The 7,221-nt window shown below is 39.0% G+C and overlaps 1 pseudogene; it reads right to left on the reverse strand.

The window, feature by feature from the left end:
- Positions 1-6,029: 6,029 nt before the first annotated feature.
- LOC110208494 (protein MAK16 homolog pseudogene) lies at positions 6,030-6,913 on the reverse strand (annotated as a pseudogene).
- Positions 6,914-7,221: the final 308 nt, after the last annotated feature.

Genomic DNA, 7,221 nt, shown 5'->3' on the forward strand with positions numbered 1-7,221 from the left:
CATTCCAATTCTGGATCCTATGAAAACCCTCTTAGGATGCTGAAGCACTGTGTAATGGAAAGACCACTGGATTTAGAGTCAAAGGTTTTGAATCCCAGCTCTTCTACTTACTACTCACTTACTTACTTGGACCAGTCCAAGGAGACCTCAGTCTCCTCATTCGTAAAATCAGGACAGGCTGGATTAGGTGGTCTGTAAATTATCTGCTAGCTTTCAGTTCTATGATACTGTGAGGTGAGCTGTACTTGCTCTGCAACACGGAGAAGAGGTGCGAGAACTGGACTTGCACTGAGAAGACCTAGGTTCCAATCTTCTCTGTGCTACTTAGTACCTGTGTGACATGGGAAAAAGGACAACCTCTGTGCACCTCAGTTTCTTATCTCTTAAACGGGGAGGGGTAAAATTAGATGATCTCTAACAATCTCTGCCAGCTCAAAATCTACGATGCAGCCAGGATTATTTTAAATTCTGAATTAGTGCTTTTTGAATTGAGTTTTTTTCTCAGTTCTTGAGGAACACAATTTTGTTTCTTGTTCTTCAGCCTCACCCTTTAATCATCCTTCCTGAAGCTCTTACCTACAGCTCCAAATAGTCCTTTAATATGCACAGCAGTAGCTTACCCAAAGGGCACACAAATACACACAAATTAAAGTAAGCAGTTGCCTTCTATGAACATTTTATATCGTATCTTTCTTCCTTGTCATTGTGATTTGGAAGATTTCTACCTAAGGAACACAGGATGGAAAGGCAGAAAGGTAGAAACACCTGATTTCCTAAAGTACACCCATTAGCATTGAAGGAATAATTATTGTAAGCTGGCAAAATACATTGTGTAACTGTGGCACTAAATCGTAAGAGAGAGGAGTAAGAATTGGAAATCTTGGGAGCAATAATCGAAAGGCATGAAAAGCCTCCTGAATAGTTAACACAGCCCACTTCAGCAGACAGCTCCACTGGAGATAAGGCTGCTGCTCCTTAAAGAAATTCGTCAGGAACTGAAATTCAGTTATAGAGAGGTCACTGAGCTCTCATACCTGAAATGGCCAAACACATCTGTGAGAATCGTTCCCACCTACAAAGGTACAGTTGATTAGTGTGACCTCTCTAAGAATCACGAGCAATGAGTCAAATGCTCCCTAGTCAAGGTAATTAAGGGGAATGAGAAGTCTAGGAAAGTACCGTATATGTGTTAAATGATGCCAGTTCATATTATTTGAGCTTCATGAAGTCAATAGGATGTGTGTTAGGCATTTACGAAGTGTAGAGTACCTTGCACATTGAGGGATAGAGCTCTGGGCCTGCAATCAGGAAAACCTGAGTTCAAAATCCAGCCTCAAGACACTTACTAGCTGTGTGACAATGGGTAAGTCACTCAACCTCTGTTTGCTTCAGTTTCCTCATTTGTAAAATGGGAATAATAGCAAGACCTACCTTCTATGGTTGTTGTGAGGTTCAAGTGACATAGTAATTGTAAAGCACTTAGCACAGTGCCTGGTACAAAATGTCAGCTATTATTAATATTATAGAACCTGTCTGGTGCTGCCTGTCTAAGCGGTCACTGAAAAGATCATGATTTGGGGCCCGATGAGACCACTCAGTGCGTGATAAGTTGCACTGTATAGGACCACTTTGGGGAGGATGATGTTGGGACCTATATGCCTAGACTTTCTTGTCTCTTAATTGCTCTGAAGGGAGAGAATCAATCCGACTTTTATTTGGTCAAGGTTCTCAGGGAGATCACACTGAAGAACTGTGCCTCTATATGTGGGAGTGGGTTCTCATGGATGGATTTGGCAGTTCTGGGTATCAGAGCTCAGTGACCTCCCTGCAACTGAATTTTAATTTCCAGTGTGTTTCTTTGAGGTGTGTTTCCTTGAGCAACTTCATCCCCAACAGAGCGGCCTGATGAAGTGGGCCGTGTTAGCTATTCAGGAGGCTTCATACACTTTGATTACTGCTCCTGAGGTTTCCACTTCTTTAAGAAGCTTAACGAGCTTTTGGGGGGGGCAAAAATCATAAATTTCCATTTTTTAGCAGCCCTGCTGATAAGCAGGGAAGAAAATGGTCTATCTTTTTTTTTTAAAGCCAATTCAAGCAATGCCACTCTTCTCTTTTGTTTCTCTTGTGAGGCAGCTGTCCATATGCACAGCAGGTCCCACCCAGCACCTCTAAGCCAAATTGAGAAAAAGAGGCAACTAATTTAACCATTTTGATTGATTAATTTTAGGTAAATGATCCTTTTTACATACAATCTCAAAGCTTTTGAAATGCCATATGTTACCTTGTGCTGTATATATATATATATATATGTTTAAATTTAAAGACTATTCAAATAAATAATCCCTTTGATTTTTTTTTCAATCTATAATCATTTAATTAGGTTAGGGCAGCCTCTGGGATACAGGGTCATCTACTGATTAAATACATTTATTTTTTTTGTCCCTAGTAGTCTTCAAAAATTTATTTTTCTTTTCCTCTTTCATTTACAACTAAATCTGCAACAAATGATTTAAACTGGATTCATGGCCAACAGCTGAGTATTTTAATCCCCCCCCCCCCCAGCTTGACTGCAAATGTATTAATGTGTGCTCAACTGCCTGTCAAATCTCTAACACTGGCATCCATTTTTCCCGAGGAGGCCCAGGATATGAAAAATATGCCAACAGAAGCATTCTGAATGAAATGACAAATTTAACCAATGTAGTGTGCAGAATACTAATGAGGAGTCTGATGGGTCTATTGTGTATTCAGGCATTTCAGGCAGAGAACAATGACCTTGTTCAAGATTTAGGCAGAAAGAATCCTTGAAGGTGGTAACAAGCTCACTCTGATTAGACTCTAGCCACCTAACCTCACCTGGGGCTTCAATATCCAAGCAGTGGAAGAAATTAAGCCTGGGTGCCAAACACAGTTAGTTCATATATTGCTCACTTCTTGGCCAAAAAAAGGCAAACAAAACCCAACCTTCTCTCCCCCCTCCCACCCCATATCCTTAAATTGCCTTCTTTTGTATACTGGTTAAGCTTCGGTTTTGATTCTCTTTTATTTGGTACAATTCTTAATTTCATCACTGTTTGGAACTCCTTTCACCAACATAGATCAATAACTCTTCTGTAATTTAGATTTTCAAAGAATTGTTTAGAGGCACTGTAGGCACACAGCCAGTTAAACCTACGCCTTCCTAGCTCCAAGACTGGTCCTCTATCCACATTCCACATTGCCTCTTAAATTTTGATGTTAGTTTTGAAAAGCAATGTCACTAGACTACAGCTATTTTGTTTGCTGCACACATCCTTTTAAAATTCAGCCTGAAAATGTCAAAATCACCTCTTAGGAGACATCTGCCACTTATAAGAAGTGTTATGTACTAAATCAGTCTTTAAAAAAGAAGTGGGATGTTTTAATAGACAAGTGCTAGAGAAATACCATAGCCTAGTGTTTAGTGCACAATTTAGAAAAAGTGGTGGTTTTTTTTTTAATTAATGTCTCTTAAATTAGTTTGTAATAGGCAAAATTAGGGGAGCCCCCTGGTTACCTGGACTGGCACATCTCTCATGAAAACTGGGCATGTTTTGGGTTCGCGGGAGAGACATATACTCTGGCCCTTGCTAACGTATATGTTATTTGAAACAGGTTTTGTTTTTTCTTGCTTTCTCAGTGGGTGAGGGATGGGAAAATGGGAGAGAGAGAATTTGGAACTGAAAATAAAATCGGATTTAAAGAAAAATAAAGTATTTGTGTGATAGGGACTCTAGGTTGATTGTCCCAGTGTTAGAAAGGATTGCCAACTGAGCCGTGAAGAATCTTTTGCTGAGTCAGCCTCTTTGTTAATATGTAGTCAATGTCAGATTTTCCTGAACTTCCAATGACAGAGTCAAGGGAGTCACTCCCTTCCCCTGGTCCCAGCAATGGTGGCTTCATTGACAAAGTTGGGAGAACATGTGCTTGCTTCAGCAGCCTGAGATTGGACCTCCAATCTCATTTCTTTTGTTTTCCTTTCCCTGAGTCTAAGTCACTGAACAGCAATTCTAAGAAACTGATATTTCCAACCCTGCTGATAACCTCAGAACCTGGGAGGTCAGGAGCTGGTTACCCAACCGGAAGAGATTCCTGCAATTCTATCCCTCTCCGGGAGAAAGATGACCCTCACCAGGTGAACTGGCTGCAGCAGGATGGACTAACTAAGCTCGAGCCGTGGCCAGCCTTGCTAGAAGGTCTGGACCCTGTGAATTCCTCAGGTAGTGTGGATCTGAAGTGAAAGTAAATTATCCATCGAGTGATCCTACAAAGTTACCTTTAAATCCCAGAAAGCTGTTTGTGGTGGCGAAGAATAGGAAGCTTAGAGGATGTCCATCAACTGGGGAATTGCTGACATTGAGGGGGATGCCTATTATTTGGGGAATGGCTGAACAAGTTGCTGTATATGATTGTGATGGAATACTATTGTGCTACAAGAAATAATGAGTAGAAGGGCTTCAGGAAAACCTGGGAAGACTTATACAAACTGATGCAAAAGTGAAGTGAGTAGAACCAGAAGAACATTGTACACAGTAACAGCAATATTGTCTGAAGATCAACTGTGAATGACTTAGTTATTCTCACCAATACATCCAAGACAATCCGAAAGGACTCATGATGAAAAATACTATCTACCTCCGGAGAGAGAAGTGATGGTGTCTGAGTATAGATAGAAGCATGTTTTCATTTTCTTTATTTTTCTTGTTTTTTTTTCAACATACCTAATATGGAAATATGTTTGCATATGTCATTTCACATTTCACATTTCACATGTATGGTTGATATCACATTTCTTGCTTTTTCAACGGGTAGGGGAGGAGTAAGAAGGAGGGAAAGAATTAATAACTCAAAATGTTTTAAAAATATTAAAACTAAATAATTTTTAATTTTTTTGTTTGTTTTAAACTTTTTTAGCCTACAGAAATCTCAGAGAGCTGCTGGTAATGTTTGTCATCATTTGGGTATTCAATTCTTTCATGTTTGTTGCCTAACCTCAAAGTGATTTACATAATTGCTTCTTCTGTCCATAAGGCAGCAGAAAATTCCCAAGGTATGCTTCCGCATCAAATCAGAACCTGTTCTGACCACTCCAAGAAATGACTGGAGTAGAATGTCATTTAGTTGTTTCTACCTCTGTGGGTGAGATATTGTAGAAGAAAAGAATCAATAAACCAGGGGATGAAAATATCAAAGCGTGACTTTTTTTTTTTTCTGTTTTAGAGTCCAGTAGCCAAAGCTGTCCAAAGTTGTGAAGAGGACAAGGAACTAGATTGTATCAGAAAAGTATAGCACCTTTCAGGAAGAACATGCTATATATATATATATATATATATATACATATATCTCCATAGAAGTAGGAACCAAGAAGAGTAAAAAAGTCTTAAGCAAAAAGGAGTGAAATCAAGGGCAACTAAGTGGCACAGTACATAGAATGCCAGGCGTGGAGTTAGGAAGACTTGAGTTCAAATGTGGCCTCAGATTTCTACTAGCTGTGTGACCCTGGGCAAATCACTTAACCCTGTTTGCCTCAGGTTTCCTCATTTGTAAAATGAGCTGGAGAAGGAAATGGCAAACTACTCCTTTGTATCTTTGCCCATAAAACCCCAAATGAATCATGAAGAATCAGACATGACTAAACAGCAAGAGTGAAATCAAGGGGGAAATGATGATATGCCATTCTAAGGCTGCTGGAATGTTTCTATCCACAAGCCTAACCCCAACCTGTGAGCCCAACTGTTAGTTTAATACATCTGCCTCTCCCATGAAAATCTTGATCAAAATTTAAGGTTTTCTCCATCCCATAGAAGAAAGTATGAGTATTTGGATGACAACTAGTGTGTTTAAAAACAGTGTTTAAACACAAAACGGCAGAGCAAGGATCTTTGAAAAGATAGAAAAATTTAAACATTTTTTAAAAAAATTTTAAAAATTTAAAAAAAAAGAAAAGAAAAGATAGAAAAATGAGAATACTAATTCTTATTTCTGTCTATTTACAAAATGCCTGAAGACAATCAGGCAGTCTGGGGTCTGGTCACTGTTTCTGTCTCCAGCTCATGCTCTATCTCCACACAAAGGCTCTTCATGGAGCCTTTCAATGGGGCTTTGCCTTTGTATTTGACAGTAGTAACTTTTTCTTCTTCTTCACTGGATGATTTTGCCTCCTGATCTTCTTCACTGGTACCTTCTAATTTATCTATATCTTCTCTCTTCCACTTCATCATCTGCCACAAATTCCCTTTTGTTTGAGTCATCATCACCATCTTCTTTTTCCTCCTCCTCATCTTTCTCTTCAGGATCTGAATGTGCTTTCGACCTCCTGAGTTTCCAAAACTTTGTCAAAGGCATGAATAGGAAAGTTGTAGATGTCACCATAGGTATCTAGAGCCTCTCCAATAATTCCTTTTCTATTGCATTATCTAGCTGAGCAGCTTTTAATGCTTTTTGCTTTCATCTTTTTTTCACACCTTTCCACCTTTATGCTCAAGGGAACAAGTTTCCTCTTGTCTCTTTAAAGTAAGTTTACGGATTTGAATCAGGTACTAGGTGATCTTGGTGAACCGATGTTTACATTTGTGCTGAAGGAAGCAAGGCCAATAAATACGATTTTCATCTATTTGCCACAAAGCTTTTTCATAATTCTTACTCAGTCGAATGTGTTCCCACAGGTACCTAGGGAAAGCTGCTCCATTCTCTACCACCTTCATATACAAGTAGCACTGACCTTTTTCTTCTTTGATAATAACAAACTGACTGTTTGCTAATGGGCAGGAAGAAGGGTAGCATAATCCAGTCAGGTTGTATTCATTTCGACAAAAGTTCTGGGTCTTGGTTTTCATTTTCTAAGAACAGAACTGCTTGTTTTCAAGATATCCCAAATAATGCCATCTGACTACATGGTGCCTGCCGGTACCATTCCTCCATGTGCTGCTACAGATGATCATGAGGTGGCCATATAAATAATAATTTTTAAAAAATAAGTCCTGGGGAACCCCGAATGATAGATTACTGTTCCATGTTTCATGTATTTGTCAATGTAAACTTTTGTGTTTTAAGCATTTTTTTTGTAGTAGATGAGATAGCTGTCCTATACCTGTTATCTACTTTGCACGTTAAGCACCTTTCTTGTTCTTAATTAATTAATTAATCTGTTTGTTTGTTTGTTTGTTTGTTTTTATTCTGAACTTATGGGACCTACTGATTCTT

The sequence above is a fragment of the Phascolarctos cinereus genome, unplaced genomic scaffold (genome assembly GCF_003287225.1).
Source record: "Phascolarctos cinereus isolate Bilbo 61053 unplaced genomic scaffold, phaCin_HiC Scaffold_3;HRSCAF=262, whole genome shotgun sequence".
NCBI classification, from domain to species: Eukaryota; Metazoa; Chordata; class Mammalia; order Diprotodontia; family Phascolarctidae; genus Phascolarctos; species Phascolarctos cinereus.